Genomic DNA, 14,327 nt, shown 5'->3' on the forward strand with positions numbered 1-14,327 from the left:
TCATAATCCTTTCTCGATTCTTTTAAAAAATGAAGACAATTCAATTTGAAGCTTTTAAATCCTTAGTAATCCTCAACTTAATTCCTTTTGTTACAATTAGCATGTATAATTAAATAACGGTGTCCACAAAGCATGGTGTAAACCTAAAACTACCCGGACATAACATGAATAGTAGTTACGTAAGGACTCTCGTCACTTCGTGCGTAAGTAGCCCCCCACAAATAATCACATATTAATTAAGTTCACCTATGTGAAAATTTCCCTCTTACAAAGTTAGAAAAGAGACTTATCTCGCCTCAAGCCTACTTCTAACTCAAGAATGCGCTCAAACCCTCAAACCGGAGCCGAACAATCCAAAACTATTCAAATAGTGTAAAAACCAATCTGATAGAATGTAAGGGTCCACCAAACTCTATAGAGAACCAGGTTCTCTATCAGGTTCGACAGTACACATACACAACATCAAATAAATGACAAGAGGAATTTTACGTGGAAAATTCCTAGCCCAACAAGATTAAAAACCACGACCTACCCTTGTAGGATTTCAACTTCACTACTGAGCAACTTTCAGATTACAACCTATGCAACCTAGGAATTAAACTCTTAATCCCTCACTAACTTGTAATACTCTATTACAAGCCACTTTGTGATAAACTCTGTTACAAAGACTTTACAACATGACTAACTCTAGTCAAGACTCAAACACATTGGTTTAAGGTTTACAAAGGTGTTCCTATAAAATGCTTCTAAATAAGTTAGATAGGAATTACAATTTGAAGAACTATTATAAAGTCACAACTCAACTAAGAACATACAATAAATCAATATGGGAACTGGTCCATAGTTGCTTTGTTCTTTATTCTTGAAGCACTTGAAACCTTCTTGCTGAATGGCCACGTGAGTGAGCTTGAGTAAAAATCTCAAAGTGTTCAAGTGTGTTGTTTTACCTCCCTTGAATGCATATATACATGTGTGACATCACTTACAACAATGTAAGCAAGGTAGGTAAAAAGTCTTCCCTGGAAAGTTGACTACAACACTGTTCCTGCACTGTAGCGTGTGCAGGCAGCAACTTTCCAACTGGAAAGTTGACTTCGTACAGTCTCCTCGGGGACTGGTAGGGACCTGGTCCCTCAGCTGTTTTTTCCACTCTAAAGAGTTGAAACATAACGCACGCTAAATCCCAACCTGAAACCTTGTGATCTTGAGGTCTTGTAAATGTATAACAGGTTCTTTATCTATTTCTGGATAGTAAGTGTGTTAGATCATCAAAACATAAAGTAAAGTACTTATAACCAAAGTACTTGTAACCTATCAATTTTCCCCTTTTTGAATGACAAACTTATAATTGAAAATCCCAGAAAGTTCCACAGAGGACCAGATTGTGAACCAGAAAGACCTTAAGTTCCCCTTGAAGCTCTGCATTCCCCCTTAGTCAGTACCTGAACCTTTGTGAGTTCCCCTGAATGAGTTCCCCCTGAATCTGTATTTTGTTTTCAGATTGTTATTCATTCATGCTCTCATTCATACTCTTTATTATTCAATTAAATCTTCCCCCTTTTGGCATCATAAAAAGCACAGAACAGGTGGCACACCCCTTTTTTCACCAAACTTCACTAAACCCCTTAAATTAATAAAAAAGTTATTTTTGAAGCTTGAAAAGGAGTTTTCAATTAGAACGCGACAAAAATTTGTGTTGAAAAAAATTAACTCAGAGTCGCCACCTAACATTTGTTTCGGTGTGCCAGGTTATCGTTTTTAAAATGATTTTTTTCTTTTAAAATGTTTTAGACTCTAAAACCAAGTCCGCACCAGAGATTTGGGTAAGGGGGTTCGTTTGACTCAGGGAGAAGGTGTTAGGCACTCCCCAAGTCCCGTGAAGGTCACGGTTGCATACCCGATCTAGTTAGCTTTTAAAATATTCAATTGAGGTAGAAAGCACAGAAAAGGGAAAATAAACACACAAGAGGCTCGAGGTCGTCCCCACCTAAATAAAAAAAGAAAAATGAAAATAAAGTAAAAATACTACAAGTTTCTACTTTTGGCCTCCATTTACAGAATACTTCGGGGCATACCCCGGAATAAAATATATACAAGTCCTTCGGGGCATTCCCCGAATAAATTTAACTAAGGGAACGACCTCTTGCCTCAAAATTAATAAAAATCCTAAGGCTTGCCTACTCAAATGTTATAGGCCTAAACATGCTCCTAGTGGACAATATAATAAAAATAAATAAAGAAACTAAGTAAAAGTAAATTCTAAATCATGCTCATTTTCCTTTTAACTTCTTATTTCATGCGTGTGACCAAGCCCAATCTTAAAATATGGAAGCAAATTTAAATAGCTAATGAGATCGGTCATTCCCTACTCCCACGGCTCAATATTATTCAGGACAATTCAAACAAAGCATTAATAGCACACAAGGATATGAGCAGAACAAAGAAAAGTGATGGATCAAAGTATAGTAAGAGTCTCTTAAAATTTAACTACCTCACCCATCCCATGGAACTCAGACAGATTTAACATATGGTCTCAACATGAAAGAAAGTGAATATGAAACTATTAAGTTAAAACCCATGTAATCTAGAATGAAACTATGAATTAATATGCTTAGTCAAAACTTATGGAATTCTATCATTTTTCATTTGACTTCAAAAGCACAGACCCTTTGTGTCTTAAGTTCAAGAGAGGCAAGTAAATCATCTGTTCAGGGAACATCACTCATATGCTTAAAGCTGAAGAAACATGAGGGAATTAGCAGTGGCACTATTCATATTTCATGGAAGTCGGACTTTAAATAGGCAACTCAAGACAAACAAAGACACATATCAGAATAACATGAGAACAGAATAAAATTATCACAAAATTGAGCAGATTCACATTGAGATGCGACAGACCAGTTGAACATGTAAATGTAGACAACTCCAAACCTACAAGTAACGCGGTGCGTGAAACATGGCTACGAAACTAACAGGGATCTTCCCAATCATCAGAAACAAGCGGGCAACTCGAATGACAGTTTAGAATTAACAATTGCTCAAGTGAGTAAAATTGAATGAGGGCTTAACAGTTACCAAGAAAATAGCATTGAAGTCGATGTGACTATGGCCAAACAGAGGGCTGTCTAAAACTAACAGAAATCCATTTCACATTCCACACTAGGATAAACAATTCACTTTTCATGGAAGATTTGATCATTCACTATGGTTTTTGATACATGATCTTTAAAACATGGACACCAGCTTGAAGATGAAACTAAATGCATCGGTTCAACTATCCAAGCAGACTTCAACAAGACTAATCCACGTATTCATTCTTCCTCGATCTCGATTTCAAACCAGCATACAAGACACTAATTAAATTTGCAAAGGAAGCGCATCACTGATCCATAAATCACACGAACAAGCAAATTTCAGAAACTTAGAAAGATCGAGCTAAGCCAACAACGAACTTAACTTCAAAACAGAAACACGACTTATATCAAAGTAAAACAGAGTATCAAATACCTCTTTCGAGCACAAATCAATGCCAAAGAAAGAAACAATGAAGGAAAAGACGGACCTGTTAAGCCGAGGTTTTTCTCAACAACAATAAAGAAGCAATAAGTACAGAAGCTTTAACTCCAAGAATCCCGTCGTGAAATGGCAACACAAAAAAAAGAGCAGCAACTACAATTAAAGCCGTGAGCAGCAACTGGAACCTCAACTCGACACCGCAAATCGCAAATCGAACACGAACTCGAATCCTAATTTCAATTAAAATCCATTTCTGAACGTCATGACCAAAAGAAGAAACTAAAATATTTTTTTTGGTATTTTCTGATTTTCGAAAATGGAACAACACTTGAACAAAAATCAAACTCAAACTTGTTGGTTTTTTTTTTGGAATGCAAAACCAAACAAAAGAATCTCCCAAAACTGAAAAGAACCCTAGAACCTTTTTCTCCAATTTCTGATTTTTCACCCTTTTCCAAAATTTTTCTCCAAACTTCCCCCCAAGACTGTCCGAAAACTCCAAATATATAGCTCTCTCTCCAAGCTTTTCTCCTTCTTCAACAAGAAATCTCCCAAAATCGTGTGGAACCCCAACAAGATCCGAAAATCCCATTTTTAACAAAAATCAGAAAATTGAAGTCTTGGCAAAATTTAATCCAACGGCTCCCATTTTCCAACATTTATTTCAAGGAATCGGATTTTTATTTAAACAAAAGAAATAAAAGAAGGAATCCACATGAATCGGATTGAAATGATGAGATTTGGTACGAAAGGGATGACGTGGAAGAAGGAAAAAATGAGGGGGGGGGGGGGGACCATGGGACTCGTTGAGTGAACTCGTCGAAAAATCGGCGAGTTGGAGGCGGGTAGAAGGCTGGGAAAGGTGGGGGCCGATTTGGTGTTCTCTCTCTTAGGTTTAGGGTTTGTGGGGAGATATTATATTTTTATATGGTTGTATGGAGGAATAATAACCATTGGATGAGATGGGGGTGAAGGGCTATGGTTTAAAATCGAAAATGGGGTGGGTCAATGGGTTGGCCGGTCGGGTATTGGGTTGGTTTGGGTTATCCGATTTTGGGCTTCCTTTTGTGTAGAAATGGAGCTTCAAATTTGTACTTTTTCAATTTTTAAAGTCCATTAAATAACAAACTCAATCTTTTCAATTAAAACTAAACTAATTCCAATTAATTAAATAAACTATATGATAATATGAAACTATATATTTTTTAATATATCATGTTTTATATAAATTAAAAATAAGAGTGAAAATCATAGTAAAAACAAAAGATATGGCTATAAAATATTAATAATCTAAACTAAATAGAAATAAGGTAAAACATGACACTATATATATATATATATTCTTATTAATTATTATTATTATTTTTAGATTTTTGTGCCTTAAAAATAGTAATAAAGTAAAATCATATAGAAATAACCCGAAATAAATATCCTAAAAATAATGACTATTAGAGGTGATTCTAATGCGTAGGTCAAAAATTATATGTCTACAATAGGTTAGTAACATAAAGAAGTCATGCCACATATGTGCTCACAGCATGATAGAAGACAGAAACAAAAGAGCAACAACATAGATAGCAAAAAGGAAATCACTTTCATTAACCAGAATTAGACTTTTACAGGCGGGAGCAGAATCATTATTTTCATCCACAGTCTAAAACAAACAAAAACAATTGCCAGAAACAACAAAACATCACCAAAAATTACTTAAGAAGATAGACACTGGAAACTGGACACTAAAGCGACATTCTTTAAGGGACACTGGAGGAAGGGGGCTTGGAAGAGGAAGCAAGAGTTTGGAGGAAAAGATCCATGCGAGCATTCGCGGACATTTACTCATTGAGCAGTCTTTCTTTCAGGTCCTCCACCTATTTCTTGAGTTCATCATTCTCCTTTGTTAGGCGTGCAACCTCCACGTTGTGAGAACTACTAGAACCAGGTACCTTTTGCAACTGACTGAGCTGACTCTCAAGAATCGCGTTCCTAGCCTTCAACTTCCGGATCTCCTATGTGGCACTATTATGAGAATTTATCAGTTGAGAGATTGTGAAAGTGCTTCCAAACTCCTCCGACTTTGTCAATACACTCACACTCCTCCAGAGTAGTATTTGAAAATGATTGCTTTTTGGTGCCCACTTTGGCCTGTCCCGGAGGTACTTTGAAAACTCAAATACCTTTGTGAGAAGGAACTCATAAGGCAGTCCAGGATTCCCATCGCTAAGGTTTTCTACTTTCTGCATATGCTCAATTATTATGGCAGGTAAATTGATGGAGGAAAAATTATCCAAGGTTTCCATAAGGAATAGGTCAGCTTTGGATGCAACAGATCTTCTTTCAGCACGGGGAAGCAACACTTTGTTAACCATCTCAAAGAGCAACTGATAAACTGGAAGGAGTGCCTTCTTATGAACATGTTACCCATGATGTAGTGCTTTGTCCTTGACAATGGCATTTCTGAAGTTTGGTGTGCAGGCACCATGAACAGATGATAGTCCTTCGGTAGGAACACCCAGAAGTCACCCCAATAAGGCAGAGTCCATCACTATGTTCACCCTATTTACCAACACACAGATTTGATCACCATCTATTGTGAAGAGGCTGGTATAGAAACTCCGTACCTCATCCTCATACACTATAGGAGCCTCACTTGTAAACAGATTGGTCTATTGTTGAGAATCACAAATGTCCACTAATTGTCTTATCCCAGCACTCTCTAGAATGTCAGAAGCAAATGTGCAGCCCCACAACACCTTCTGATTTACCAACTTTCTTTTCTCAGATCTCGGAGACCCACTCACTTTTCCTTTCATCCCTCTTTCTTTTCACTGACTTGCTAACAGACTTTTCCTTCTCCACTAACATGTTCTATATATGTTCACCAGATTTTTCTACTTCTTCCTTATCAGACTTGTCACCACGCTCCTTCACTGTTTTGTCACCAGAATATTTTACCAACTTTTCACTAGAACCAGCAACAACACTCTTGGAAGAACTCTCAGCACCCTTAGAGGTGTGCCTTTCGGATTGAGAGAGAGAGAGTGCTTCTTCCTTGAAGACTTGTGGGCCAGGGAACTAGGTTCTTCTTAGGTTTTCTCATCCACATCCACTATAGGAACATCCTTTGCTTGTACAACTTTTCCATCTTTGACCAACCTTCTCGTTCTCTGACTCCTTTTACTCTTCTTGAGAGCAAACTCTAGAGCCTCGTTTTGCTGCAACCATATAGTAGGTCGCTTAAGAGGTGGCTGTGAAGTTACCACTGGTTTAGTCCTAGTTCTGATAAAACTAGCATATACCAAATCATCTGCGTTCTCTTCACTGTCAAGATTCGTCTTAGGCATCACCATATTCAAAGGCTCAACATCGAAATGGGGAGAGAGAGCAGGATCAATACTGACCTGGGGAGATGACTCTTTGCCTAGATCCTCCAAGGAGGGATCAGGTTCATCATTTGGGACCCCAGTAGCATCATCTTGTGTCGGTTGTTCAAATGGCATAATTGCTCCCTTTTCTTCTGATGGATGGGTATCTTCCCTCTGAGGCTCAGACCATCCTGCATATTCCTCTATAGTCCCCTTACGCAATGGAAAATGTATCCTCTATTCCCTCCTTTTCTTGTAGTTCCATGACGATTTAAACAGTCGAAGGAGTGATACCTACAGAGTCACAACTTTTCATGGTGGTCTCAGCCTTTTCATGACTAATCACCATATTTTCACTCAAGTGCTCAGCCATGGATAGAGTTGAATTTTCCTGAACGAGGTTCCCTTGTTTACCCTGTTCACCCTGTTGACTCTGTTTGACCGGTGAGACTGGAGGAGGACAGACATTCTCAGACTTGCTTAGATGAGGAGTGGACTTGGAGTGGGTAGGAGAGGGAGTGGAGTGTGGAGGAGACTCTTCTTTAGGGTTTGGACTAGTGATTGTGTTGGGAGAGGAGTTCACTGTTGAAATACTGACTGGTGAGGACTCAATCAAAGTGTTGTCAAGCACACTGAAGGTTTCTTGATTTTCGCACATGATGAGATTATTCTCGAAGGAATGTGGATTTGAGAAAAGAGAAGACAAACAGGGAATTTTGAGTTTGGAGGAGAAATGGTTGTGATGTTGATTTAATTATGATGAGGGGCCGGTTCTGAAATGGCAGCACCCTTTTGCTTGGGAGGTGTATCGTTTAGAAAACGGAGTGATGTTTGGCCGGTGACGTATTGGCTGAAGAGACACGACTTTAAAGAGACTGTCACGTTGATGATGATATGGCATTGTTTTGGTCTATTTTAAATTGTGTATGAAAGAAAAAGAAGCTACTAACCTGCATCAGAAAACTAGGTTCCCTGATAGGTCTGGCACGTGAGTTTTATCCCCTTATTCATCATGCACTGCAACATATGCTTCTCTAGTCATCATGTGTGTCTACCTGTAACGGTATATAGGTGAGTTAGACTTAGCCAAAAAACACTTTAGCTAGCTTTTACCTGACTATGACTTTCATAACCAATAATGAGGAACCGGGTTCTCAGTTGGGGTTTATCATTCCCCAGTGCAAGGCGATCTTTCTTAGAATGCTTTCTTCCCAAGGCTTTTAGTGAAGATGTCTGCAACTTGATCTTCAGTAGTCACTGTATTTGGCCCTCTTGAGTTGGACTCAAGTTCTTCCAATTTGTTGCTTGGTCCACAACACTTGACCACACCAGGATGCTAATTATACATATTCTGCTTCAGTTGTTCAGAGTTCCATTGGATTTTACTTCCTTGAGCCTCATGAGACAAGATAGGAACTCAAAGACTGTCCCAGTTCAAGCGAGCTTTTCCTATCCATTACTTGGAGGATGGTAGAGAACAAGGTCCTGTGTTCCTCTAAGATATCTCAAAATTCTTACACCAGCCTTCAGATGAGAATCATTTGGATTTGACTAAGACCTTGCATAGAGCCCAACTCTGACCACGATATTTAGTCTACTTGCAGTAAGATACATAAGTGATTCAGTGATGTCTCTATACAAAAACCATCTTTCCAACAGCTCCTTTTTCAGTTCCTATTGTTGTAGACGGGGGACCCGGTTCCTTGCTGGAATCAATGGGCGTTCTCTTTTGAGATGAGTGCGTCAGGAGGATTCCTCCATCTCTTACACCATCAGATTTTCAAAGCTGACCCTTCCCATTGTTGAGAACATAACAATTGTACCCAGATATCCTCAATTGAGTCAGTAACTTTGGTCAATATGTTTGCAAACCCTATATCAATTAATATTGACTGTGCCCAATTTTCAAGAGTCCTTTTCTTCTTTTCAACAACTCCATCTGATATGGTGTTCTTTGAGCTAAATGGTTGAGTAATTCTTCTTTGAATATAACATTCGTCCACTTATGGCATTATCCAACCAGGTTCTTCATATCCAGTTTGTTTAGATATAGACAACTTGCAATGCTCCAGTCTTTTGTCTCAAGGTTCAGCGTTGTCTTCAACAGCTTTCAACCAACTTATATCTCTGATAGAGGCCAACCCTGCACTACTACAAAGTAACGAGAGTGGTCGAAGTAGCTTTTACCCGAGAAGGTCGGGATCGATTTCCACAGGGAGCTAGAAATGGGAATTGGGTTCCTATCTAAAGTAGAGATGCGTAATTGCTCTTAATTGCACATCTAATCATAGTTGTTCTTTGATTACTTCTAATATTATGCTATTAAGATGCTAAATTAAGCTAAGAGTAAGCTAAGAGTAATTTACTTTAAAGGTTGTCTAAATAGTTAAGAAGGCACTAGGGTAGTGACTTTCACCTAGGTGGATACTTGACAGGTTCTCGAGTCTAAGGCTAGGTTGTCATGTTGGAGGTTACGATATAACCAATGCACTAAACTTCCCACTCTATACCTCTCGGTAGTTTGAGTGAATTTTTCCACCCATTAGTAATGACCGTTGAACCTAGGAGGTCTGTACATAGACTGGCCTTCTTCGAAGTTTAGAGGAGAAGCCATGAGGATCCATTCTAGGTGCTAACCTGATAGAAAAAACCTGCTCTAATACCAATTGATAGAATGTAAGGGCCCACCAAACTCTATAGAGAACCGGGTTCTCTATAAGGTTCGATGTTACACACACACATCAACAAATAAATGACAAGAGAAATTTTCCAGACCAAACTCTATAGAGAACAAGTTCTCTGTAAGGTTTGATGGTACACACACACATCAACAAATAAATGACAAGAGGAATTTTACGTGGAAAATTCCTAGCTCAACGAGATTAAAAACCCCGACCTACCCTTGTAGGATTTCAACTTCACTATTGAGCAACTTTCAGATTACAACCTATGAAACCTAGTAATTAAACTCTTAATCCTCACTAACTAGTAATAATACTCTATTACAAGCCACTTTGTAATAAATTCTATTATAAAGACTTTACAACATGACTAACTCTAGTCAAGACTCAAACACATTGGTTTAATATTTACAAAGGTGTTCCTATAAAATGCTTCTAAATAAGCTAGATAGGAATTACAATTTGAAGAACTATTACAAAGTCATAACACAACTAAGAACATACAATAACTCAATATGGGAACAAGTTCGTAGTTGCTCTGTTCTTTGTTCTTGAAGCACTTGAAACTTTCTTGCTGAATGGTCACGTGAGTGAGCTTGAGTAAAAATCTCTAAATGTTCAAGTGTGTCATTTTACCTCCCTTGAATGCATATATACATGTGTGACATCACTTACAATGATGTAAGCAAGGTAGGTAAAACGTCTTCCCTGGAAAGTTGACTGCAACACTGTTCCTGCACTGTAGCGTGTGCAGGCAGCAACTTTCCAGCTGAAAAGTTGACTTCGTACAATCACCTCAGGGACTGGTAGGGACCTGGTCCCTCATCTATTTCTTCCACTTTGAAGAGTTGAAACATCACGCACGCTGAATCCCAACTTGGAACCTTGTGATCTTGAGGTCTTATAAATGTGTAACAGGTTCCTTATCTGTTTCGTGATAGTAAGTTCGTTAGATCATCAAAACATAAAGTAAAATATTTATAACCAAAGTACTTGTAACCTATCACAATCATTATAGATTCAAAAGTTCATATAACTATTAAAGTAATTACCCGACCCCAAAGGCAAGATTCCTAAAATTCACCATCAGGCCCACATTCCTGGATTCTGAAATTTTTTGAAGGAAGTTGTTAGCCATAACCTAAGGAACATAAATATGTGATTATTACTAAGTTTCATGGTCAATTTCGTGGTAAAAATCTCATTCTTGTCAAACCCTAGATTTTTCATCTATCCTATGATTTCTACAAATTTTCATGTTGAAATCTACCCAAAGTCTATATATTGAACTCACAATAGGTAGAAATTACTTACCTCCAAAAGTTAGGTGGAAATCCCTCTCAAAAAGCTCCAATAATCGCCCAAAGAGTGAGAGAAAATGAGTGAAAATGGCTTAAGTCCCGTATTAATTGAACCTCACTGCCCCAACAATTTTTGTACCTGCGATGCATAGGCCGCACCTGCGGATCCACTTCTACGGACCAGATGTCTACTTCTACGGAATTGGCTGGGCCGGCTGGAATCACTTATGTGGACGGGCTCCCGCTCCTACGGTCCCGCTTCTGCGGAAAAGGAGCCGCATCTATGAAACCCGGGCTTCTTTCCTTGGGCCGCATCTGCGAGGCGTTGTCTGCACCTGCGGTTATGACAGCATCTGGAGCTTCAGCTTTTGCTCCAACTTTCAACTTGGTCCGGGCCTCGTCCGATTGACGCTCGGAGCCCTTGGGGCCCCGCCCGAATATACCAACAAGTTTGAAATCATAAAACGGACTCGCTCGAACTCTCGGGACGCCCGAAATAACATTAAAACCAAGAATCACACACTAAAACCAATTGAATCAAACTTATGAACTTCAAGTTCTTCAATTTACTTCAAATGTGCCGAAACGTACTTATGCTACTCGGAATAACACCAAATTTTGCGTGCAAGTCTTAAATGACATTACCGAACTATTCCTGGTCTTGGAATTCTGTTTGGAACTCGATATCTCCAAAATCCGCTCCAAACCAAATTTAAAGACCTTCCAAGTTCTTCAAGAACCAACTTTCACTATTAGGGGCCAAAACGTTCCTGGGTTATCCAAAACCCAATCCGAACATACGACTAATTCCGAAATCATCATACAAACCTATTGGAACCGTCAAATCCCGATTCCGAGATCAGTTACTCAAAATAGACCAACGTCAAACTTGGCCTTTGAGGCCAACCTTAAGGAGCCAAGTGTTCCGATTCCAACCCAAACTCTTCCAAATCCCGAACCAACCATCTCCGCAAGTCATAAATCAGTAAAAGCAAGTACAAAAAATCTTATTTAGGAAAACGAGGTTCTAAAAAGCAAAATAACTGGTCGGATTGTTACACTTAGTGTATCGAACTGCCTTTTATTGATATGATTTATCATTGTCGGGTAACAAGAGATCCATATGATTTATTATTTTCGGGTGACAAGAGATTCAAGAAATGAATAAAATGCAAGTATGGCTTAGATCTTCATTCAGAAACAACTTTAGACCGTACCATAAGATCTCTGTTGGAAGGTTAGGCAAGATGAATTCACAGGATTGTTCGAGTCGATAAAGGAAGAGGCGTCTTCCGGTCGCCGCCGACTGTCGGAACACATAGAAGAGAAGCGGAACAAAGCAATCTCTCGGAAGAGAGCTTAGAGATAGAGAGGCTCGATGAAATAAGACCTAATCCTAAAATTAAAGTTTAGTATTAATTTATACATGTCCTAATAATTTCGAATTTTGAATCGGATTGGGTTAAAATTGTACCAATTCGAATTCGATCCGGATATCCGAAATTTTAAATAACATAATCCATATGCAAAATTTGAAATCCAAAAATTCAAATTGAGCATATCGATTCGGATTCTCGGATATCTGATCCAAATGCACAGCACTACGTGCAAGTTATTAAATAGTTTCTTAAGCCTATTTATGTTGCTAGAAGATGTTCATTACAAAACTCTGATCCTTTCAGATGTCAAGATTTCAAGTTGTATGCCGAATTTGTATAAATTCTTTTTATATTATTAGTGTATAGAACATAATTTTTTAAACATAACCGTACCCTCTCCTAACACTAAATATGCTTCAATTTTTATTTTATTGCACTAAAGTCATTATATTATTTTGCGTAATGAAAAAGTTAATCAATTTTACTTAAGTATCCAAAAATTAAAGTCATTAAACTATATATTTTGTAACAAAAAAAATCATTCAATTTTGCCTAACATAGTCTTGTGTGTAATTATAATTATTAGTGACTATGATATTTAGACAAAGTTTAGCAATATTTTTAATTACCAAAAATTATTTAGTGAGTTTTTTAAAATATTAGGTAAAATTGAATGACTTTTTCATATATACAAAAATCATTTTAGTACTATAGAATATGCTTTTATAAAATACGCTTGATGAGTATATATTTTATATACTACTATAGTACTATAAAAAAATAGGTAAATTGCGGAGGTTAAAATTGTACTTGATGATTTTCTTATTGGAGGAAAGATTAGGTGTCCTTGTGTGAAATGTAAGTGTGTTAAGTTATTGAAATCAGACGAAGTTAAAGTTCATCTCTACAAGAAAGGGTTTGTAGAAAATTATTATATATGGACTGTTCACGGGGAGAATCATGCTAGTTTAGATGATGTTAACTTTCATAATTCTTTTGGTGGTGAGGGTAGACCCATTGTGGATCATAATGTTAAAAATTCTCGGTACAATGAAATGATGAGGGATGCTTTTGAGATGTTTCATGTGGTTCAATCCGAACCAAATGATGAGGCTAAGTGTTTCTATGAACAGTTAGAGGAAGCTAGTCATCCATTGTATGAAGGCTTGGTCCATTCCAAGTTGTCTATTGCGGTTAGATTGCTAAGTGTTAAATTGGATAGTTCTATTTCCCAAGCGGGCATGGATTCTATTATTGGGCTTATGAATGAACTTAATCTAAATAACATTGACTTACCAAAAGATTTTTACACTGCTTAGAAATTGGTTTCTTAGTTGGGTCTTTCATCAGAGAGAATTGATTATTGTGAGAAAGGTTGCATGTTATTCTATAAGGATGACGCATCTCTAGAGAACTGTAAATTTTATAATCAGCCTCGTTTTAAGGAATTCACAAATGCAAGAAAGTTCTAGTGCGATGCATTACTTACCTCTTATACCTAGGTTAAAGAGGTTGTATGCATCAATGAGCTCTGCTCCTCATATGAGATGGCACTACGAACATAGAAGGCCACCTGGTATACTCTGCCATCCGTCAGATGGAGAAGCGTGGAAGCATTTTGATAGGGTGTTCCCTGAGTTTGCTAGTGAACCAAGAAATATTAGGTTAGGATTATGCACAGATGAATTTACTCCATTTGTTGTCTTTGTTGCACCATATTCATGTTGGCCAATGTTTGGTACTCCGTTTAATCTTTCGCCCGAGATGTGTATGACAAGTCCATATATGTCCCTAACTTGTATTGTTCTAGGTCCACGCAATCCAAAAAGTTTGATTGATGTATACTTGCAGCCTTTGACTGATGAGTTACAATTATTATGTCATCAAGATGTGGAAACATATGATATATCAACTAAACAAAACTTCAGATTGCATGCTACTTTGATGTGGACTATAAATAATTTTTCTGCTTATGGAATATTGTCTGGGTGGTTAACTGCTGGAAAGTTAGCTTGCCTTTGTTGTATGGAAGACACAAAAGCATTTACTTTGAAACATGGAGGTTAAAATACATGGTTCGACTGCCAC

The 14,327-nt window shown here is 37.8% G+C and overlaps 1 long non-coding RNA gene across 1 annotated transcript; it reads right to left on the reverse strand.

Annotated features, from left to right (window-relative positions):
- Window positions 1-368: 368 nt before the first annotated feature.
- On the reverse strand, window positions 369-4,455 carry LOC107795291 (uncharacterized). The gene is made up of 2 exons (XR_001650074.2): window positions 3,563-4,455; window positions 369-3,382 (listed from the first exon to the last, which is right to left on the reverse strand). It is a non-coding gene; the product is annotated as an uncharacterized LOC107795291 (long non-coding RNA).
- Between the last annotated feature and the right edge of the window lie 9,872 nt (window positions 4,456-14,327).

Source organism: Nicotiana tabacum, chromosome 5, assembly GCF_000715075.1.
Source record: "Nicotiana tabacum cultivar K326 chromosome 5, ASM71507v2, whole genome shotgun sequence".
Lineage (NCBI taxonomy): Eukaryota > Viridiplantae > Streptophyta > Magnoliopsida > Solanales > Solanaceae > Nicotiana > Nicotiana tabacum.